The sequence below is a fragment of the Sminthopsis crassicaudata genome, chromosome 5, assembly GCF_048593235.1.
Source record: "Sminthopsis crassicaudata isolate SCR6 chromosome 5, ASM4859323v1, whole genome shotgun sequence".
Classification (NCBI taxonomy): domain Eukaryota; kingdom Metazoa; phylum Chordata; class Mammalia; order Dasyuromorphia; family Dasyuridae; genus Sminthopsis; species Sminthopsis crassicaudata.
In genome coordinates, this window is record NC_133621.1 from 121387541 (window position 1) to 121412903 (window position 25363).

Consider the following 25363-nt stretch of genomic DNA (forward strand, 5'->3'; position numbering starts at 1 on the left):
TACAACAGAGAACAAAAGTGCAGCCTACAAGGAAACAAAGGAAAGATGGACACTAGTGATTATAATTTCTTCTACTATTATATATCCTATCTTGAACTGGTAATTTATTGTTTTATATATATATATATATATATATATATATATATATATATATATATATATATATATATATATATATGTGTGTGTGTGTGTGTGTGTGTGTGTGTGTGTGTGTGTGTGTGTGTATGTATATGTATGTGTGTGTGTATATATATATGTATATGTGTGTGTGTATATATATGTATATGTATGTGTGTGTGTGTATATATATATGTATGTATATGTGTGTGTGTGTGTGTGTGTGTGTGTGTGTGTGTGTGTATTTGTCCAGCAACTTGCCCAGGCTCCCAAAGCTAGGGAGTATTAAATGTCTGAGGTCAAATTTGAACTCGGATCCTCCTGACTTCAGGGCTGATGCTCTATCCACTGCACCAACTAATTGCCCCTTATTGTTATCTATTTTGAATCCTTCTGGAAGTTCTGCTGAGCACAGCAGTGTTCTGTTCTGTTTTGTTTTGGGGTTTGGGGGGGTTTTCTTTTTTCTATTCTTTTTTTTTTAAACAAAAAATGGAAAAAAAAGAGAAAGTTCATCAGTTCTCTCTCTGGATATGGATAGAATTTTTCATTGCACATTTTGCAATAATCACTGATAAGTTTTTCATAATTGATCATTGTTACCATGTTGCTATTTTTACTATTTCTACTCACTTCACTTTGCATCAGTTCATATATGTCTTTCCAAATTTTTCTGAGACCATTCTGCTCATCATTCTCATAGCACATTAGTATTTCATCATAACCAAATACCAACTTGTTCAGACATTTCTTAATTGAGGATAATCCATTCAAATTTCAATTCTTTGCCACCAAAAATAAGTTACTATAAATATTTTTGTACATAAAAATTCCTTTCAATAATAATAATAAAATATTCCTTTCCTTTTCCTTTGATCTTTTTGATATACAGAACTAGTAGTGATATTGTTGGTCAAAGGAAACATGCAATTTTATAGCTTATTGAATGTCATTCCAAATTGTTGAACCAATTCATAACTTCACCAACAGTGCATTAGTGTTCTTGTTTTTCCAAATCACCTCTAGCATGTCATTTTCTTTTCCTGTCATGTTGTCCAATCCAATAAGTATAAGGCAGTAACAAAGAGTTGTTTTAATGTGCATTTATCTGGTTAATAGTAATTTAGAGTATTTTTAGAGCTTTGATTCTTTCTTCTGAAAAGTCTATTTATATTCTTTTAACCATTTATTAACTGGGAAAAGGGTTATATTTTCTATTTCATCTTTTGTCAATGTAGGCAATTTACATTTTTATAAATATTTGTCCATTTTACTTAGATTGTCTGTTTTACTGGCACATAATTAGGGAAGAAACCTCCTAATAATTGTTTTAACTACATCTTCATTGGTGATATAGTTATCCTTTTTATTTTTGATCCTAGCAATTTAATCTTCTCTCCTTTTATAATCAAATTAACCAATGCTATATTTTTATTGTTTTTTAAAGATAGATCCTAGTTTTTATTTATGATTTCAATAGGTTTTTTTACTTTCAATTTAATTAATCTCTTTTGATCTTCAAGATTTCTATTTTGATTTTAAGTTGGGAATATAAAATTTTTTCTTTTTCTGATTTTTTAATTTCATGCCTAATTCATTGATCTTTTTTTCTTAAATGTAAGCATTGAAACATGAATTTCTTTATTAATGTAAACACTGAAACATGAAAATGAAAAATTTTCTCTTTACATCCTGCTTTGGCTGAATCCCACAAGTTTTGGGATAGTGTCTCATTTTGTCATTCTCTTTAGTAAAACTATTGTTTCTATGATTTGTTCATTGATGTCCTCATTTTTAAGGATTCAATTGTTTAGTTTCTAATTCCAAGGTTGTTTAATTAATATAATGTGTATTGCATTATGGTCCACAGGAGGAACATTTAATGTTCCTGCTTTTCTACATTTGTTTGTAGAGTTCATATGCTCTAATACATGGCCTTTTTTGTGAAGCTGCCATCTACAGCTAAGAAAAGGTTATACTACCTATTCTATTCACTTTTTTATAAGGCTATTAACTTTTCTAAAATTCTATTCCTTTTAATTTTTTTCTCTTTTTAAATTTATTTTAATGATTAGATTAAATGGTTCCAATAAAGCTAAGTTACAGTCCTTCACTGAAATAGTTTTACTATTTTCTCCTTTGATTAAGTTTTTTTTCCTTTAAGAATTTGGTACAATTTAGAATGATATTACTTCATTGCCTAGGCCTAGGGTAGCTTTCAGTAAAATGTAGTTTCCCTGATTATTCTTTTAATTAGACGTGATTATGCTTTGGTAGTTTGAGGTTGCTCTATCAGTTTTACTTCTACAAAGCTCAAATATATTCCACTTCTTTCTAATAGTACAGCCACTAACATAATTCAAGATCTTATTACTTTTCACTTTTGATTATTTTTTGACTATTATTATTTAGTAATTTTGACTAGTATTTAGTATCTAATTCAGAGTTTCTTAGCCTTTTAAAACATTTCTTGAACCTCTTTGGAAGTCTGTTGAAGCTTATGGACCCTTCTCAGAATAATGTTTTTAAATCAACAGGGGAAATATTAAATTTTAGTTAGAGGTTAGTGAAAATAAAAATATGATCCCCTCCCCCATCAGAGTACATAGACTCTTTAAAATCTGTCCATATATCCATAGTTCATGTAATTAAAGTAAAAAAAAATCCTATTCTAATCTGTCTCCATTCCTTCAGTGTTTATTCATTCTGTACAAGGTTGGTACAGGAAATTCCTAAAACACTGATCTGGTCCTATTACCTTTCATGACACTAGGATTGAATAAAAATGCCTTTCTTTAGCATTTAGATCCCTCTATAATCTGGATCCAACTTGTTTTTCCAGTTTTATTTTATTTTATTTATTTTGATACTCTACATTTAAATCATGAACTGTTTGTCCACTGTATGTGACATTCCTTCTCTAGCTTCTATAATCTTTGTGTATCCTCTTTTGGAATTTGGGTTCAGTTATATGCTTGCCTTCTTTCACTATAGGTCAAAAGGTCGGCATTTTTTTCTGAGATAGGGTAATTTTGTTCTTTAGCTCTGTGTACTACCCATGTTTTTAGTTATTATTTATCTGTTCTAAAAAAATCCTCCACTCTTTATCTATATTCCTTTTTTTAATACTAGAAACTATGCCTTTGAAGACCTGTTGTAGAATTTCTACGCATATCTTTGGACTCCTAGTTTTGCCAAGGACAGTGAATTTAAATCTCCAAGTCAGCTGGACACAATGATAATCACCATGCCATCAATATTCAATGATAATCAAAAATATATATTTCTGTGGCAAGGACTCAAATTGTTGGATATTCTCATGGTATTGAAAGCAATGTACTCTGGAAACCAAATTATGTAATTCTTAAACTTATTCTTAATTCTGCCGCTAACTTTTATGACCTGAAGCAACTGATTTTCTTTTCTGATTCCTACCTCATGTGTTAAAAGGGGATTATAGTATTAATTTGTTTAGTTTGCAATTTATAGAATGTGCACATTACATTAAAACCCTGGAAGCATATATATTGTCATCTGACAAATTACAATTATAGAAAATACTGGGACTATAATTTAATATAGATTGTAGGACAACACACAAGCTTAAGGCAAAATTCCAACTAAAAGGAGTTTTAGACAAAAAGCTCAGAGTTTACTGAAAAAATAAGAGAAAGAACATTTAAGAAATGAGGTCTCACTATGGGTGATCCCCAACTTCTCTTCTGGGGTACTCCTTTTACATCTTATGGAAATTAAACATGTATGTATTTTATTACATATATATGTTTGCACCCAAAAGAGACCCTGAGAGAACATCTGTTCTGGTCCTATGCCTTTGAATTCTAAGATTTTAAAGTAAAAACAGACCTTAAAGATCATCTAATCTAACCCTTTCCTTTTACAGAAAATGAATCGAAAGAGATGAAGTGACTCACCTCAGATTACACAGCTAGAAAATGAAGAATTGATCTGAAGATCAAATGAGATAATATTGCAAAGTGTAAAAGCACTATGTAAATATAAGCTTTTATTAATTATTATTATTATTTAGAGGGGACATGATAGCACATTTGATGATTTGAAGTGATGTCATGTAGAGAGGAGATTGTTTTTCTCTTCTGCATGGTCTTAGAGAACAAAACTAGAAATAATAGTAGAAGCAGAAAGAGAAAAATATCAACTTGAGGACAGAAAAAAACCACATTCCTAATAATTAGACCTGACTGAAAGTGGAATGAAATGTCTTTTCAAGCTTAGGCAAGGTGAGCACTTGTTTAAGTTGTTAAAGTATTCAAGTGATTAAATGGCTTCCAAGGTCCCTTCCAACAAAATTGGAAGACTCCACATGAATTCTACAAAACCAGAAAGCTAAACTAAAATATAAGATATAAAGAGAGATAGGTCTTCCCCAAAACATTATGAAAAAAAATAGCACTTTATGCTTATAGGAAATCAAAGGAAAATTAGTAATATATTCTGAAAAAAACAAAGACCAGTTGGCACTCTAGAATAATATTCTACAAAGCTGAGCCTAAGAATAAAAATTATCTTTAATAATAATAATAAATGAACATTTAAAAGGGGATTATTTCCTCTAAAGAATATAGAGATCGGGGGGCCGAGCCAAGATGGCACGTGAATTTCTAAGCTCCCTTCTACCCTCAATACCAATTAGTTAAGTCAGCCTCAAAAATAATGCTGGACTGATAAAAACCACAAGCCACAGAGAATCTGGAATTTCGACAGAAAGGGTCGGTTCTGCCGGGAGGAAAAAAAGACCAGCACAGACAGGGTTGGACTAGGGGCTAGCACACTGTGCCAAATGGGCTGGGGAGAACTCTGGGATCAGAGAAGCCACTGAGATAGAGGAATCTGGCTCATAGCTCTTCTCTGCTTGTAAAACAGCAGATCAGTCGAGAAATCAAGCCACTTTAAAATAAAAAGCCAGAAAATATAATCACCCCAAACCAGAAGTGACCTATCACCTATCTCTGCACAGCTGTGTAGCCACCTTCTGCTGTCTGGGGATTTTCCTTGGGGCAGTTAAGAACCTGAACAGAGGGGGACACAGCCCGGGGCAGCCTCTAATCCACATAGTGCAGGGCTCAGCCTGAGGCAGTGGAATTCTCCCTGTAGAGAAACTCCAGCAGCAGTGAAACTCCCACAGCAGGGACTGTGCTTTCCGGGCAGAGACTTCTGGTTTGAGTGCAGGGGCTTTTCACTTCAGCTGCTAATATCCATGGCCCCACAGGGGGCTTTGGCTGGGGTTTGTGACGCTTTTACTGTTCAGCCTCTAGTCTCAGGGCAATCGCTAGGCCACACTATGGGGGTCCTACACTGGGCACTCCTCACAAGCAGCCATGCTAACCACCTCTGAGTCATTTCCGGGGAGGAGGGGAACTCTCTCCCAGAGCTCTCTCATAACCAAGTCACAATTTTTGCTCCTTTCCATCTTATCTGGGAGGAAGCTGGTAAATTTCCTACCCAAGGCCAGACCCTCACAGAGTTTTAACAATAAGTAAGAAACTGAAGAGAATGATTGACACTTTCTATACAGAGAAAGAGCAGGTATTCAACTCTGAGGAGGCTAACAGCAGACAGTCTCCAGATAATACCCTAAAGGGGAATGATACCTGCCCCCCATCACATAACTCTCTCCTAGAAGAGACTATTAAAAAGTTAAGAGAGTTTGAAGAAAAATGGGGAAAGCAAAGAGAAGCTATGATAGAAAATAACAACATCCTGAAATCTGATTTTGAAAAAATAAAGAATTCACAGGAGGTGCAGGGAAACAAAATTTGCAAATTAGAAAAGGTTAAAAAATCACAGGAAAGTAGGATTTCTGAAATGGAAAAGATAAAAAATTCCCAAGAAAGTAGGATTTGTGATTAGGAAAAAGAAAATAACTCACTAAAAAAATAGTGAAATGGAAAAAAATTCAATAGAGCAAAATAATTCATTTAAAAACTCAATTGGACATATACAAAAAGAACTAAAAAATGTGAATGAAGAAAATAACTCATTAAAAATCAGGACTGAACAAAGTGAAATGAATGATTCATTGAGAAACCAAGAATCAGTCAAACAAAACAAAAAAAAATGAAAAGCTGGAGAATTACATCAAATATTTACTGGGAAAATCCATAGACCTGGAAAATAGATCTAGGAGAGATAATCTGAGGATCATTGGACTTCCCGAAAATTATGATGAAAAAAAAGAGCCTAGATTCTATTTTACAGGAAATTATCAAAGAGAACTGTCCAGAGATAATAGAAACAAAAGGGAAAATAGATGTTGAAAGAATTCATCAAACACCTTCTGAAAAAGACCCTAAAAAAAAGAACTCCACGGAACATTGTGGCTAAGCTGCAGAACTACCAAACTAAGAAAAAAATATTGCAAGCAGCTAGGAAAAAAACAATTCAAATACCAAGGAGCTACAATAAGGGTCATTGAAGATCTGGCTGCCTCCACATTAAAGGATCGAAGGGCCTAGAAGCTGATATTTCGAAAGGCAAAATAACTAGGATTGCAACCAAGAAAAAAACTACCCAGGTAAGTTTAGCATTTTCTTCCATGGAAGAAGATGGACATTTAATGAAACAAAGGAATTCCATTTGTCTCTAAGAAAAAAACCAGACTTAAACAAAAAATTTGATCTACATCCACAAGATTCAAGAGAAACAGAAAAAGGTAAAAATAACTCTTGAGAACTGTATTTCTGTTGTAAATATACAGAAAGTCCACATGAATAATTTGATTTTACTGATTTAACATAAAAAAAGGGAAGTAGTAAAGAGAAGGGGATAGTATCAAAAAATGGGGAAGGAGAGATAAAAAGAGGGAAACTACATCCTAGGAAGAGGCAAAGAAAGTTTACCACATCTGAGGGAATTTAGAGAGGGGGAGAAAAACTGTGTGAATCTTATTCTCATCAGAGTAGGCTCAAAGAGTAAATAATTGAGATTTTATTTTCAGAGAATTCTCTCTCACCTCATTAAAAGAGGGGAGAGGAAAAGGGAAAAGGAAAAGAGGAATAAGGGAAGGGTACAAGAAAGGGGAAGAGACTTAAAAGGAGGGGGGAGGGATACTAAAAAGGGAGAGCTGCGTGTCACAAGTGGGGTCCATAAATTCAATACTGGGGAAGGGGTTCAGGGGGGGACAAGGGAGAAAAAAGCATAATCAGGGGATAATATGATGGCAGGAAATACAGAATTAATAATTTTAACTATAAATGTTAATAGGATGAACTCTCCCATTAAATGGAGGCAGATAGCAGACTGGATCAAAAGTCAGAGACCTACAATATGTTCTTTACAGGAAACACATTTAAAGATACATACAGAGTAAAGGTAAAAGGCTGGGGCAGAATTTATTATGCTTCAGGTAAAGCCAAAAAAGCAGGGGTAACCATCCTTATCTCAGATCAAGCAAAAGAGGAAATTGATCTAATTAAATGAGATAAGGAAGGAAATTATATCCTGCTAAAAGGTAGCATAGACAATGAAGCCATATCAATACTAAACATATATGTACCAAGTGGTATAGCATTTAACTTCATAAAGGAGAAGTTAAGAGAGTTGCAAGAAGAAATAGACAGCAAAACTATATTAGTGGGAGATCTCAACCTTGCACTCTCAGAATTAGATAAATCAAACCACAAAACAAATAAGAAAGAAATTAAAGAGGTAAATACAACATTAGAAAAAATTAGGTATGATACACCTTTGGAGAAAACTGAATGGTGATAGAAGGGAGTATACTTTCTTCTCAACAGTTCATGGAACCTATATAAAAATTGACCATATATTGGGACATAAAGATCTCAAAATTAAATGCAGGAAGGCAGAAATAGTAAATGCTTTCTTCTCAGATCACAATCTAATAAAAACTACATTCAACAAGAAGTTAGAGGTAAATAGACCAAAAAGTAATTGGAAACTAAATAATCTCATCTTAAAGAATGACTGGGTGAAACAGCAAATTATAGAAACAATTAATAATTTCACCCAAGATAATGACAACGATGAGACATCATACCAAAATTTGTGGGATGCAGCTAAAGTGGTAATAAGGGGAAATTTTATATCTTTAGAGGCTTACTTGAATAAAATAGAGAAAGAGAAGATCAATAAACTGGGCCTACAACTTAAAAAGCTAGAAAAAGAACAAATTAAAAACCCTCAACCAAAAACTAAACTTGAAATTCTAAAATTAAAAGGAGAAATCAATAATATTGAAAGTTAAAAAAAACTATTGAATTAATAAATAAAACTAAGAGTTGGTTTTAAGAAAAAAACCAATAAAATAGATAAAACTTTGGTAAATCTGATAAGAAAAAGGAAAGAGGAAAATCAAATTGTTAGCCTTAAAAATGAAGAGGGGGATTTTTCCACCAATGAAGAGGAAATTAGAGCAATAATAAGGAGTTACTTTGCCCAACTTTATGTCAATAAATTTGATAACTTAAGTGAAATGGATGACTACCTCCAAAAATACAGGCTTCCTAGATTAACAGAGGAGGAGGTAAACTGCTTAAATAGTCCCATTTTAGAAAAAGAAATAGAACAAGCTATTAATCAACTCCCCAGGAAAAAATTCCCAGAACCAGATGGATTTACATGTGAATTCCACCAAACATTTAAAGAACAATTAGCCCCAATGTTATATAAACTATTTGAAAAATAGGGAATGAAGGAGTCCTACCAAACTCCTTTTATGACACAGAGACAGTACTGATACCTAAACCAAGTAGGTTGAAAACTGAGAAAGAAAACTATAGACCAATCTCCTTAATGAATATTGATGTTAAAATCATAAATAAGATATTAGCAAAAAGACTTCAGAAAATCATCCCCAGGATAATACACTATGATCAAGTAGGATTTATACCAGGATTGCAGGACTGATTTAATATTAGGAAAACTATTAGTATAATTGACCATATTAATAATCAAATTAATAAAAACCATATGATCATCTCAATAGATGCAGAAAAAGCATTTGATTAAAATACAACATCCATTCCTACTAAAAACACTTGAGAGTATAGGAATAAATGGACTATTCCTTAAAATAGTCAGGAGCATATATTTAAGACTGTCAGTAAGCATAATATGTAATGGAGATAAACTGGAACCTTTCCCAGTAAGATCAGGAGTGAAACAAGGTTGCCCACTATCACTGTTACTATTCAATAGTGTTAGAAATGCTAGCCTCGGCAATAAGAGTCGAGAAAGAGATTAAAGAAATAAGTGTAAGAAATGAGAAAATCAAACTAGAGAACCCCAGAGATTCTACTAAAAAGTTATTAGAAATAATTCACAACTTTAGCAAAGTTGCTGGATACAAAATAAGTCCACATAAATCCTTAGCATTTTTAATACATCACCAACAAAATGCAACAGCAAGAGATACAAAGAGAAATTCCATTCAAAACAACTGTCAAGAGTATAAAATATTTGGGAATCCATCTACCAAAGAAAAGTCAGGAATTATATGAGCAAAATTACAAAACACTTGCCACAAAAATAAAGTCAGATTTAAATAATTGGAAAGACATTAAGTGCTCTTGGTTAGGCCGAGCGAATGATAAATATATAGAGAACTGACTCTAATTTATAAGAAATTAAACCATTATCTAATTGATAAATGATCAAAGGATATGAATAGACAATTTTCAGATGAGGAAATCGAAACTATATCCACTCATATGAAAGTGTTCCAAATCACTATTGATCAGAGAAATGCAAAATAAGACAACTCTGAGATACCACTACACAACTGTCAGATTGGCTAAGATAATAATGATGAATGTTGGAGGGGATGTGGGAAAACTGGGATACTGATACATTGTTGGTGGAGTTGTGAAAGAATCCAGCCATTCTGGAGACCAATTTGGAACTATGCCCAAAAAGTTATCAAACTGTGCATACCCTTTGATCCAGCAGTGCTACTACTGGGCTTATATCCCAAAGACATTCTAAAGAAGGGAAAGGGACCTGTATGTACCAAAATGTTTGTGGCAGCCCTTTTTGTAGTGGCTAGAAACTGGAAAATGAATGGATGCCCATCAATTGGAAAATGGTTGGGTAAATTATGGTATATGAAGGTTATGGAATATTATTGTTCTGTAAGAAATGACCAGCAGGATGAATACAGAGAGGTTTGGAGAGATTTACATTAACTGATGCTGAGTTAAATGAGCAGAACCAGAAGATCACTATACACTTCAACAACAATATTGTATGAAGATATATTCTGATGGAAGTATATATCTTCAACATAAAGAAGATCCAATTCACTTTCAGTTGATCAATGATGGACAGAAACAGCTACACCCAGAGAAGGAACACTGGGAACTAGTCGCACTACTGTCTTTCTACCCAGGTTACTTATACCTTCGGAATCCAATTCTTACCGTGCAACAAGAAATTTGGTTTTACACACATATATTGTATCTAGGATATACTGTAACACATTTAACATGTATGGGATTGACTGCCATCTAGGGAGGAAGGAGAGGGAGGGAGGGGAAAATTTGGAAAAGAAGTGAATAAAAGGGATAAAGTTGTAAAAAAAAATTACTCATGCATATGTATTGTCAAAAATTATAATTATAAAATTAATTTTAAAAAATTAAAAAATCAGAAGGTGAATAGGTGGAAGAAATAAATTACTATCTTGGGGGGGAGGAATTTCATCTTTAAATTAGCAAATCAGTCTTATATGTAGCAAAATAGTAGAGAATAAATTTCTTTCTTATGGAGAAAGGAAAGGTGGACCAAACTGATTATATAAAAATTAGTCATGTCAAAAGTAGATTGGTCAAGAGGATATCTATATGACTCTGAATAAGCCATCTCTGAGCCTCAGTTTACTCACCTGTAAAGTGAAGGTCTGTGATTATATGATCCCTTGTAGTTCTAGATCTATGATTTTAATGTCTTTGTCTTTGGGTATTTTGGAGTGGTAAGTTTTAATATTGATGGGGAAGCAGATGACATAGAAAGAAATGAGAATCATTTACAACTAATACAAATGGAATAATTAGGCAGCAACAAGAAGTAACCCTGAAGAGGTCCAGAATGCAAGATGATGATGAGACAAAGGTCATGCACTGAAGTCGGATGCTGGCACAGGAATGAAATAGTAATGAACCCTTCAGGAGACCAGCTTTTAAAAGACTTAGTTATGTTTCTAGGTATTAACTCTCACAGGGGCTAGAAAATTATTGGAAATACAGAAAGATACAGGAAGAGATGCTTGCAAAAGAAGTCATATGTCTAAAGGAAAGATGCTATAGAGAAATAACTGTTCTAGGAAATGGCAAAGAACATAACAAAGTCCCATGGATGAGGCTTACGGAACTGTCCCTCCTCTATAGTACTTTACTGAGACTTAAGTTTTCCAGGAATAGATAGATACTGGAACATTTTAAAAAGATAAAAGGATTGAGGAAGAGATGGAATATTTCTTGAAAAGGAGCTTTACAAATTAAAGCTATTGAAATAGAAGAACAGATAAAACAGATTAAGTATCACAATATAATCCAGACTGGCAAACAGCAGAATATAACAAACTCAACAACAGAATAAAACAAAAACAACAAAATGGGGGGAAAAAGAATTTGCGATAGGAGAATGTAATGGGACATTGGGAGAGCTGAAGAAGGCTTATATTAATATAAACAAAAAAATTTCAGAGACAAAACAGTGACTTAAAATATTTTTTTTAAAATATGTTTAATGGAAGAAAACAGTCATAACAATTTATGTGAATGAATTACATTTCCCCCAAAAGAGAATGAAGGAATAAATGTTAATTAAAAAATAACTTGCAAATGGAAGAAATACATTTAAAACCTAAATACAAGGTATGAAAATTAGAAGATGGATGAAAATGTATTATTTTTCAAGCACTCTGAATAAGCAGGTGTTGAAAAGCTATCTTAGATGAAGCAACAATAAATACTCACAATAGAAAGTTTAGAGGCAAGCAGGGAAACTACATTATGCTTAAAGTGATAGGTAACATAGTATTTAATATCATATGTATATATGTCAAATTCTGTAAGTGCTAAGTTCTTAATTTAAATGATATATTTCAGAAAAAATGCTAGTAATAGTAATAATTATAAGGAATTTTAATAAAACTCTCAGAACTGAAGTTAAAAAAATAAGAAGGAAAATATAGAAAAATTCGTATTGGAAGAATTAATGTGGACTGATGTACTTCTGAATGGGAATAGTGAAAAAATGTTCTTAACCTTCTCATGTACATATATAGATATAAAGGTAGTAAGGGTTTAAAATAACAAATGCATCCTCTGTAGATTATAATATAAGCTAATTGTAATAAATAAGGGCAATATGAACAAAAGACATAATCCTAAATCATGACTAAGTTATTATGTGTTGAAGAGAAAATATAAAAAAAAAATTCTAGTAAAATTAATGATAAAAGGCATATGCCAAAACTTATAAGATGCAGCTAAAATAGTCTCCAGAAGAAAATCTGAAAAAAATATATATTATTATGTTGCATTAAATATTACATTAAAACATCTTTTGAAATATTATATAAACAAACTAGAATGAGAGAAGTTCAATTAAGGGAACATGTAATTAAATATTGTAAAATGAATTAGAGATCTAAAAGAAATACTAAAGAAGAAATCTTAAAAATTTAAGTAAAAAAGAAATTTGAAAGCTAATAGCTGTTTAGAGTCTTTTAAAATCAATAAACTATTAGCTAACTTGATAAAAAAAAAAAAAAAAAAACAGAAAAAATAGAGGGCTAAGGAATGGACCTCTATTTTCATTAGCATAGATACTTCCTGGGTGAAGGAACTCATACTTTACTTTTTTATTGAATTGTTTAAAGCTTTGAAAGTTTACCCATGGTTACACAGCAAGTCTGTCAGAAGGTCTGAAACTTAAATCTTCCTGATTTTAAGGTAATCTCTCTAAGCCCTCTACCAATCTACTTCTCAAGAAAATAGGAAAATCATAATATCAAAAAAGGTGAATTAAGAGAATTATTTTTTAAATTGTAATATGCTATAATTATGGCAACAAACGAAAAATTCAAAGAAAATTGATAATTATTTATAAATACATATAATAATCTAATAAAACAAGAGAGTGTGGCTTAATAAACAATCTCAGAAAAGATCATCAAGTAAGTCATAACTGAACAGTCCAAATACCCTCTACCCCAAATTCCCATTTAATTTCTTATGCTGACTCATGATATATTGAGATTGCAATGGGAAAAATTGTGATGTGGGAGAAATAAATGCAGATCAGGATCCTTTCACAAATACAGGAGAGAAAGAAAATTATACAACTAAAATCAATGAGAATTAAATAAGAAAAAATAAGACTTCATCAAATACCACTGACAAAAAGTATAATATAATGTAGCAGAGGGGCAGTATGGCATTCTACATTCTAAGCAACTCATTAAGACTATATTTGCTTTTTTTCTTTTGATTAGTCAGTCAGAAAGCATTTATTAAGCACCTACTATATTCAAGATCTTGTTAGGTGCTAGAGAGACAAATACAAAACCAAGATAGTTGCTCACCTTAACAAGACTCAAAACAAATCAGGGAGGGTGGCCAAAGAAGGAGGCTTTGATTTAAGATCTTTCAAAAATTGTAAGTGGTTCTACAAGGCATTAAAATGTTGGGTTTTTTAATTTTCAAAGCTTTTTATTTTCAAAACTTATGCATGGATAATTTGTAAAACTATATTTGCAAAGGAGGTACTGACTCAATAAGTAGAGGAAGTATTATCATTCAGATATTAACCATATTAAAGAAATCAGGCATGCAATCAAGTGATACAAATTCAAGATATATAAAAAATTTTCACAAATATATAGCACAATTCACCAATAATTAAGTAGTCAAAGGAAATTAATGCTCCTCAAAAGAATAACTATAAATGATTATATAAAAGCATGTTGAAATCACTTCTGGTAATAGAAATGAAAATTAAAATAACTGAGATACTAATTTGAAATTATGCAAGAAAAATGACTAAGTTGTCCAAAGCCTTTTACCTATACTGGTTATATATCTCAAGAGAGTCAAAGACAAACAAAAGTTCAATATATACTAAAATAATCATAGCAGCAATTTTTTTGTAGCAAATAATGAAATCAAATGATCACTCATTGATTGGTTACTGAGTCATTTTTTTAGTCATATCCAACTAGTTTTGATCCTATTTAGGGTTTCCTTGACAAAGACAATGAAATTCTTTGCCTTCTCCAGCTCATTTTCTAGACAAGGAATCTGAAGCAGAATTAAGTGACTTGTCCAGGGTCACACAGTTAACATGCCTGAGATCAGATATGAAATTAGAAAGAGGGGTGTGATTCCAGGCCCCTGCATTTATCTACTATACTATGTAACTGCCCAAATTGATTAAAGGGAAAAAACCAAATGTAATGGCATATTATATGAGAAAATATAACATATGAGGAATTCAGAGAGGAAAGTGAAAAGTTGTATGTACTAATATACACAATGACTATAAATATAAAAGTAAATGAAGACTCACTAGAGGGATTTAAAATCTAGTAAAAGTATCAAAAATACAGATAATGAATAGTGAAACAATTTTTCTCTTCACAGAAAAGTGAAGTCTACTGGGTTACAATACCTCATGGTCAGTGAATCAATGTATTTGCCTAATTGCTTTTCTTGTTTCTTAAAAAAGGAGGTTTTAAACTGGGAATTGAGAAAAAAATGAGGTTTTTAAACTGGGAATTGAGAAAAGGACCCCTTACCACTCCAAAAATGACTATGATGTAAAGACAAAAAGCATCAATAAAAGGCTTCAACCTTTGCCTCCATCTCATCATCAAGAAAACAAACACAAACAAAAAAATAGTAAAGTTATTTTTTTATTAGAAAGTAACAACACAGTACACAAATTATAATAAGGCAGCATTTATATGAATGCCTCTCCTTAGTTGTTGACATTAGCCAAACATCAAAGAAATGGACAACTTAATTGGTCTTTAGGCCTTGGGAGGAGGGACTTAGGTGGTGCTGGGCCTGGAGTCAGAAAGATTCATCTTCCTGAGTTCTAACAAGGCCACAGACACCTACTGTTCTGTAAACCTGAGCAAATGGAGAGAGTACCTCTAGAAGATGAATCTTCTTGAGTTCAAATCTGTTTCAGAAAGTTCTACCTGAAGCTCAGCAAATCACTTAATCCTATTTGTTTCAGTTTTTTCCTCTATAAAATGAACTGAGAAGGACATGGCAAAACATTCCAACTATTATTGACAAAAACAAAAATGAACATATGAAAAATAACCCCCAAACATGAATTATAAAGAGTCAGATGTGACTGTAAAATGACAGAATAACAATAGGCTTTAGGTACAATGTAAGCAATGGAGTTTGTAGGAGAAAACCCATTATATTCACTTTTTGGTCATTCCTTAGCTTATTACTTTACTTGTCCCCATAATTTTTTATCCTTTGTTTGATGACAATCCAGGTGAATGTTGTGTAATTTCTTCATCAATAAAATTTCAATTTATCTTTCAGTTATTCATTAAGCTCAGAGTTCTTCCTCTACCTTATCAAATATCATTTATTTAATAAATAAAAAATACTTTTCTCAGTAGAATATTTTGTTATTTTCTGTAGTACCTACTTATAACTTTATTAAATACTTTGATCTCCTAGAATTAAAAATGCTATGATATTTATTAAAATGAAATCAACAGTAAATCAAAGAGAAAATAATGGTTTACAATATTTCATTTGTAAAAAAAAAACAACAAAAAAAAAACCTACTCAGGGCCACCTCTAACCATTACTGTAATTTCACATTACTTCTTTTTCTGGAAACATAGCTGTTCTCTAAGTACCAAATAGTCTCTTCTCAAGAATCCAAGTTGTTCTTTTTGCAAGATAAAGGTTAAAAGACTTTCATTAATATAGGGAGCCTCTTCAAATTTCCCTCTGTTTTTTCTCAGGCTCTCTTCAGATATAAGGAAAACTTCCATTTTTCTTCACAGATGGCAGATAACTCATCTCTTTACAAATAATTAAAACTAAAACTCTTTACAAATAGCAATTTGAACTCTCCATTTCCTCATAACACCTCATAGATCTTCATAAATCAAATTTAGACTCACACTCTCTACTGATTCCACTGGGAAAAAACATTGATTAGAATGACAGCTACAATCATTGCTACTAGCTCTTAAAGAAATATAACAGCTTCCATAGCTCATATGTGAGAAACTTCTGAAACAGGAGTGGCATGTTAGGGTGTCCTACCCAATACATAAGGTCAACATATTTCTATTTTATTTTCCAAAAGAATGTTGATTCTAAAAACCTAGTTGAGTAGATTTTTTTATTACAACTTTTAATATTTTATTGTTGTTCTGACATTTGTTGAATGAGCTGTTTCAATTGCTAATAACATTGACCTTACCTTTAATTATTATGTTTATTATGTCTGCATCTCAGTCATCATAGATTTTTTTTTATTAATTTTTATAATTATAACATTTTCTTTGACAGTACATATGCATAGGTAAAGTTTTTTTTACAACATTATCCCTTGTACTCCCTTCTGTTCTGAGTTTTTCCCCTCCTTCCCTCCACCCCCTCCCCTAGATGGCAGGCATTCCCATACATATTAAATATCTTATAGCATATTCTAGATACAATATATATATGCAGAACCACATTTTGTTGTTGCTGTTGTTGCAAAGGAAGGATTGTATTCGCAAGGTAAAAATCATCTGGGAAGAGAAACAAAACAAAACAAAACAAAAACCCAATGCTCTCAGTTTACACTCATTTCCCAGTGTTCCTTTTCTGGGTGTAGCTGATTCTGTCCATCATTGATCAATTGGAATTGGATTAGCTCTTCTCTATGTTGAAGATATCCACTTCCATCAGAATATATCTTCATAGAGTATTGTTGTTGAGGTGTATAGTGATCTCCTAGATCTACTCGCTTCACTCAGCATCAGTTGATATAAGTCTCTCCACGCCTCTCTGTATTCCTCCAGTTGGTCATTTCTTACAGAACAATAATATTCCATAACCTTCATATACCATAATTTACCCAACCATTCTCCAATTGATGGGCATCCATTCATTTTCCAGTTTCTAGCCACTACAAAAAGGGCTACCACAAACATTTTGGCACATACAGGTCCCTTTCCACTCTTTAGTATTTCCTTGAGATGTAAGCCCAGTAGTAGCACTGCTGGGTCAAAGGGTATGCACATTTTGATAATTTTTTGGGCTTAATTCCAGATTGCTCTCCAGAATGGTTGGTTTCTTTCACAACTCCACCAACAATGCATCAGTGTCCCAGTTTTCCCACAGACCCTCCAACATTCATCGTTATTAGTTCCTGTCATCTTAGTCAATCTGACAGGTGTGTAATGATATCTCAGAGTTGTCTTAATTTGCATTTCTCTGATCAATAATGATTTGGGACACTCTTTCATATGAGTGGAAATAGTTTTAATTTCATCATCTGAAAATTGTCTGTTCATATCCTTTAACCACTTATCAATTGGAGAATGGCTTGACTTATTATAAATTAAAGTCAATTCTCTGTATATTTTGGAGATGAGGCCTTTATCAGAACCTTTAACTGTAAAAATGTTTTCCCAATTTGTTACTTCCCTTCAAATCTTGTTTGCATTACTTGTTTTTTTTTTGTTTTTGTTTTTGTTTTTTGCAGAAACTTTTTAATTTGGTATAATCAAATTTTCTATTTTGTGATCAATAATGGTCTCTAGTTCTCCCTTGGACATAAACTCCTTCCTCCTCTACAAGTCCGAGACGTAAACTATCCCATGTTCCTCTAATTTATTTATGATTTCATTCTTTATGCCTAAATCTTGGACCCATTTTGATCTTATCTTAGTATGTGGTGTTAAATGTGGGTCCATGCCTAGTTTCTGCTATACTAATTTACAGTTTTCCCAGAAGGTTTTGTCAAATAATGAATTCTTATCCCAAAAGTTGGGATCTTTGGGTTTGTCAAACACTAGATTGCTATTTTTATTCACTACCTTGCCCTGTGAACCTAACCTACGCCACTGATCAACTAGTCTATTTCTTAGCCAATACCAAATGGTTTTTGTGACTGTTGCTTTATAATACAGTTCTAGATCAGGTACAGCTAGACCATCTTCATTTAATTTTTTTTTCATTACTTCCCTTGAAATTCTCGACCTTTTGTTGTTCCATATGAATTCTGTTGTTATTTTTTCTAGGTCATTAAAATAGTTTCTTGGGAGTCTTATTGGTATAGCACTAAATAAATAGATTAGTTTGGGGAGTATTGTCATCTTAATTATATTCGCTAGGCTTATCCAAGAGCACTGAATGTCTTTCCAATTATTTAAATCTGACTTTATTTTTGTGGCAAGTGTTTTGTAATTTTGCTCATATAATTCCTGACTTTCCTTTGGTAAATATATTCCCAAATATTTTATACTATCGACTGTTATTTTGAATGGAATTTCTCTTTATATCTCTTGCTGTTGGATTGTGTTGGTAATGTATAAAAATGCTGAGGATTTATGTGGATTTATTTTGTATACTGCAACTTTACTAAAATTCTGAATTATTTCTAATAGCTTTTTAGCAGAGTCTTTGGAGTTCTCTAAGTATACCATCATGTCTTCTGCAAAGAGTGATAATTTGATTTCCTCATTTCCTACTCTAATTCCTTGAATCTCTTTTTCGGCTCTTATTGCTGAGGCTAGAGTTTCTAGTACTATATTGAATAGTAATGGTGATAGTGGGCAACCTTGTTTCACTCCTGATCTTACAGGGAAACATTCTAGTTTATCTCCATTACATATGATGTTTACTGAAGGTTTTAAATATATGCTCATTATTATTTTAAGGAATAGTCCATTTATTCCTATACTCTCAAGCGTTTTTAGTAGGAATGGATGTTGGATTTTATCAAATGCTTTTTCTGCATCTATTAAGATGATCATATGGTTTTTATTAATTTGATTACTAATATGGTCAATTATACTAATAGTTTTCCTAATATTAAACCAGCCCTGCATTCCTGGTATAAATCCCACTTGGTCATAGTGTATTATCCTGGGGATGATTTTCTGAAGTCTTTTTGCTAATATCTTATTTAAGATTTTAGCATCAATGTTCATTAAGGAAATTGGTCTATAGTTTTCTTTCTCAGTTTTCAATCTACCTAGTTTAGGTATCAGTATCATGTCTGTGTCGTAAAAGGAATTTGGTAGGACTCCTTCATTCCCTATTTTTTCAAATAGTTTATATAGCATTGGAGTTAGTTGTTCTTTAAATGTTTGGTAGAACTCACATGTAAATCCATCTGGTCCTGGGGATTTTTTTTTAGGAAGTTGGTTAATAGCTTTTTCTATTTCTTTTTCTGAGATGGGACTATTTAGACTACTTACTTCTTCCTCTGTTAATCTGGGCAAGCTTATTTTTGAAGGTATTCTTCCATTTCATTTAAGTTATCGAATTGATTGGCATAAAGTTGAGCAAAGTAGCTCCTAACTATTGTTCTAATTTCCTCTTCATTAGTGGTGAATTCTCCCTTTTCATTTTCAAGACTAACAATTTGCTTTTTCTCTTTCTTTTTTTTTTAATCAGGTTTACTAAGGGTTTGTCTATTTTGTTGTTTTTTTCATAAAACCAACTCTTAATTTTATTAATTAATTCAATAGTTTTTTTACTTTCAATTTTATTAATCTCACCTTTTATTTTTGAATTTCAAGTTTTGTGTGTGTCTGGGGGTTTTTAATTTGTTCCTTTTCTAGTAATTTTAGTTGTAAGCCCAATTCGTTGGCCCTCTCTTTCTCTATTTTATGCATGTAGGCCTGTAGAGATATAAAACTTCCCCTTATTACTGCTTTGGCTGTATTCCACACATTTTGGTATGATGTCTCATTATTGTCATTTTCTTGGGTGAAGTTATTAATTATGTCTGTGATTTGCTGTTTTACCCAATCATTCTTTAGTATAAGATTATTTAGTTTCCAATTATTTTTTGGTCTATTTTCCCCTGGCTTTTTATTAAATGTAATTTTGATTGCATTGTGGTCTGAAAAGGATGCATTTACTATTTCTGCCTCACTGAATTTGACTTTGAGGTTTTTATGCCCTACTATATGATCAATTTTTGTATAGGTTCCATGAACTGCTGAGAATAAAGTATACTCCTTTTTGTCTCCATTTAGCTTTCGCCAAAGATCTATCATATCAAACTTTTCTAGTATTTTATTTACCTCTTTGACTTCTTTTTTATTTATTTTGTGGTTTGATTTATCTAATTCTGAGAGTGCAGGGTTGAGATCTCCCACTATTATAGTTTTGCTATCTATTTCTTCTTGCAGCTCTCTTAATTTCTCTTTTAAGAATTTAGATGCTGCACCACTTGGTGCATATGTGTTTAATATTGTTACTGCTTCATTATTGATGCTACCCTTTAGCAGGATATAATGCCCTTCCTTATCTCTTTTAATTAGATCAATTTTTGTTTTTCTTGATCTGAGATGAGGATGGCTACCCCTGCTTTTTTTACTTCACCTGAAGCATAGTAGATTCTACCCCAGCCTTTACTCTATACTTATTGTCCTGCTTCAAGTGTGTTTCCTGTTAACAACATATAGTAGGATTCTGACTTTTAATCCAGTCTGCTAACTGCTTCCTCTTTATGAGGCAGTTTGCCCCATTCACATTTATGGTTAGAATGACTAATTCTATATTGCTTGCCATCCTATTAACCCCTGCTTATGCTTTTCCCCTTTCCTTCCCTCTTACCCCCCTACCCAGTATTAAACTTGTGAACACCACTTGCTTTTCACAGCCCTCCCTTTTTAGGATCCCTCCCCCACCTTAAAGTTCCTCCCCTTATTTTACCCCTTTTCCTCACAGTTTCTGTATTCCCTTCCCCTTAGCTTTCTCCTTCCCTCTCACTTTTCAATGAAGTGGAAGAAGTTTCACCATAAATCGAATATGTCTATTAATACACACTATGTTCATCTCCCTCCTTTCTTTCTCTCAGATATAATAGGTTACCTTTGCCTCTTCATGAGATGTAGTACCACCACTTTACCCTTTTTTATGATATAATTTCCTTTCCACCTCTAGTTTCTAGGACAAATTATACATATGTTCTTTACATATTTTTATGGCCGAAGTATAGTTCTCAAGATTTCTTTTTACCTTTTTAGAAATCTCTTGAGTTCTGTATTTGAAGATCAAACATTTTATGTAGGTCTGTTTTTTTCATCAAAAATAGATGGAATTCATTTATTTCATTAAATGTCCATCTTCTTCCCTGGAAAATGGTGCTCATTTTTGCTGGGTAAGTTATTCTTGGCTTCATACCAAGATCCTTAGCCTTTCGGAATATCATGTTCCAGGCCCTTCATTCTTTTAATGTGGACACTGCTAGATCCTGGGTTATCTTTATTGTGGCTCCTCCATATCTGAGTTGCTTTTTTCTAGCAGTTTCCAATATTTTTTCCTTTGTCTCATGGTTCTTGAACTTGGCCACTATATTTCTTGGCATTTTGATTTTAGGGTCCCTTTCAGTAGGTGATCGATGAATTTTTTCAATGTCTATTTTACCCTCTGTTTCCAAAACATCTGGGCAGTTCTCTTTGATAATTTCCTCGAAAATAGTGTCCAAGCTCTTTTTTCCTCACATTTTTCAGGGAGTCCGATTATTCTCAAATTGTCTCTCCTGGATCTGTTTTCCAGGTCTGTTGTCTTTCTAATAAGGTACTTGACATTCTTTTCAATTGTTTCATTTCTCTGGTTTTGCTTGACTACCTCTTGGTTTCTCCTTGAGTCATTCATTTCTACTTGTTCAAAACTAATTTTGAATGATGTGCTTTCTTCACTCACTTTTTTATATCTTTTTGTAATTGTCTAATTGTGTTTTTATCTTCTATGGAATTTTTTTCCATTTTATCCATTTTATTTTTTAGAGAGCTGATTTCTTTATACAGCTCACTAATCCTGTTTTCCTTGGAGTTGTTTACCTTTTCCAGCTCACTAATCCTGTTTTCCTTGGAGTTGTTTGCCTTTTCTAATTCACTAATTTTATTTCTCAATGATTTGATCTCTTTATCCACTCTGGATGACTTCTCCAGGCTCTCTTTCCAAGCTTTCCTTTCCTTTTCCCATTTCTCTTCTACCTCTCTTGTGAGAGCCTTTTTGATTTCTTCTATGAGATTCTTTTGTATTGAGGAGCAGATCATATCCCCGTTAGGGGTTTCCTCTGGGGACAGTCTGTTTTTAGTCTCCTCAGTATTTGAAATCTGCTCTCTCTCCATACAGAAGCTGTCAATGGTTAGAGCCCGTTTGAATTTTTGTTCATTTTGTCAAGAGCGGAATGGAAGAAAACAAATTGACAAGAGAAACAATTGGTCTGTTTTTGGGGGGATGGGGCTGGATGGTGTTAGTGGGCTTCCTCTACAGACTGGGGGTAGGGCAGCTGAGAGCCACTAACAGGACAGTGATGGCTGTGCTGCGTCTTCACTCTGAGGCTCTGAGAATGCGCTGAGTCACTCCAGGTGGGGGTTGGGGGTGGCAGGGTTCCGAGAGACGCTAGCTTTCCCGGGTTTTAATCTTCACCTCCGGTGTTTACACCCTCTCTGATGCTCTTGGCTTGATGCCAAGACGGAATATCCACAGTGGGGTAAAAGTCTTTTTTGCAGAAATGGTAGAGATTGTACCCCTCCCCCCTCTGGTCTGAGCTGTGTGAGCTGCCTGTCTTGCTCTGGCTTGCCTGCCCTCATTCTGTGCCCAGTCTGTTCGACCCTCCCCCGAGCAAACACAGACCTTCTTTGGTGAATTTCATGGATGTCTTCTCTTGGTGATTTTTTGTGGGTTTCTTTTCTGGCCAAGCATTAATTCTGAGGCTTGTCATGAAGTAAGTACTGAGAGAAAACACAGAGCTCAAGCAGCTGTCTGCTTCCACGCCGCCATCTTGGCCGGAAGTCCTAGTCTAACAATTTTTAAAACCATTTGGATTAAATTGTAGGTATGAAGTATATCTTTGGAAATTAAGTTTGGTTTGGAATTGTAGTGTTCACCTAATTGCTGTCCTACTAATTTCCACTCATCTGGATCCAATTCTTTTTCCAGAGAAAAACAAGGACATGTGACCTGTACAATTTTTTAAAGTTCAGTAATTTCCTCCAATATTATAATCAATCCTTGGCTTTTCATAATCTTGATAATCTCTCTAAACATTTTCCTTGAATAGAAGACATTTGCCCCATTTCACTGAAATTCTACTTTAGCTCTTTAACAAAGTTAAACAAAGTTTAACAAAAGTTTAACAAAGTTTCCTATTACTCACGCTTTCCACTGAGATCTGGTTGGGGGCTTTTCCACTGGAATCAGGATCTTGTCATTCCCTGTTTGGGCACCAAATTGTAAGGTCCAGGCTAGCTCCTCTGAAGGGCTCAGAGTAAGTCCTTGTCAGGATAAGCAAAAGCCCTTGCCCCATATTGGGCCCCAATATGTCAAGTTCTAATCATCTCTCACTTGTAATCCTTCTCTGGGAGGAGGTTTCTTTTCTCTGTGAATCTTTTTCTCTGTCCTCTTCACTTGCGAATCTACAGGATGTCTTCTCCTTGATCTAATTCAGAACTTCTCCTCCAGGCCACAGTCCCAACTCTGGCCCAGGCTCAACTCTCTCCTTGCTCATTGGTGTCTTCTTTTATTCTCCCAGAGAATGGGTGTGTGAGAAAGCAAAGGCTTGAGGGAAAATTACTTCTACCAATGAACTTGGCTCCTCTTAAACATGCAAGCTCCTCCCCAGAAGTTCAAAGGGGTAAAACTCCCCTTAAAATCTGGAACTAGAGAATTGTTAAGTACCAACAAACCACTTAGTAAGAACCTAACAGCAAAGGGATGCCCATCAATTGGGAAATTGCTTTCACAAATTGTGGTACACTATTTTGATAGAATACTATTGTGGTATAAGAAATTACAAAGAGAATGGCTTTAGAAAAATTGAAGAAGATTTTACATGAATTGATACAAAGTGAAATGAGCAGAACTGAGGGACCATTGTGCACAGTAATGGCAACATTGTATTGAGCATCAGAAACAGGTGACACAGCAGAAAGAGCATTAAATTTGTAGTTGGGAAGATCTGAGTCCAAATTTAGCCTCAAAAACCTCATCAGCTTTTGTGGTTCTAGGCAAAATCACTTAATTTCCATGTGCCTCACTATTTACAGTCATAGTATCTTGAATTTACTCATAAGATCTTGGAAACTAAGTAGCATCAAGCCTGGTTACTTCTTGAAAAGGAAACCATGTGGTGAAATACTGGGTGTTGGAGGTAAAATATTATAAACAGCTAAATGACTTGGTAGAAAGAGAATTAGACTTAGAGTAAAAAAGACTGGACTTCAAGTGCAGTTGCAGGCACTTTACTAGCTGGACAGATCATTTAAGCTTTTTTTTACTTAATCTACTGAAAAAGAAAATGGCAAAACATTCCAGTATCTTTGCCAAGAAAAAATCATGGACAGTAGATTGAAGTAGCTAGGTGCTCCTAAGTTCTGGAGGGATCTTCCTTGCTCTGCTAAATCAGTCCTTTCATTATATAAGAAATCATGCTCAAGTGCTTAAAACATTTTTTGAGTTTGCCTTGGTTCAAGCCTCTACACATTTGTCACCTCTTCAAGAAATGTTACCTTAAATTAAGCCTTTTTTAATAGACATTTACAAGTGTGGGGCTTCAGGGACTTTCAATTTTGTGCGAAAAGATTGCCCTGATAATATCTTCTCTTATTTTCCTAATAGTAGACACGGTCATATTATCTTCTACAATAGGAATCTGAGTCTATGCACATAGTTATTTTTAAACCTGTATCTAAAAAGGAGCAGATGTGGTAGTACAAAACCAAATATGATCCTTCAAGAATAAAAATGAACATTTAATAAAATTGAGGAGTTTCAAGTATTCCTGATGAAAAAAACAGGAAATGGAACTTGATACTCAAACACAAGACTCAAGAGAAGCATGGAAAGGTAAATAGAAAAAAGAAATCATAAAAGATTCATTAAGATTAAGCTATTTGTATGCTGCATAAGATAACACTTGTAATTCCTAAAACTTTTTATTTATTTGGGTAGTAAGGAATAACATACACACTTATTTGGGTATAGAAATCTGTTTTACTCTATAGGAAAGTAGGAGG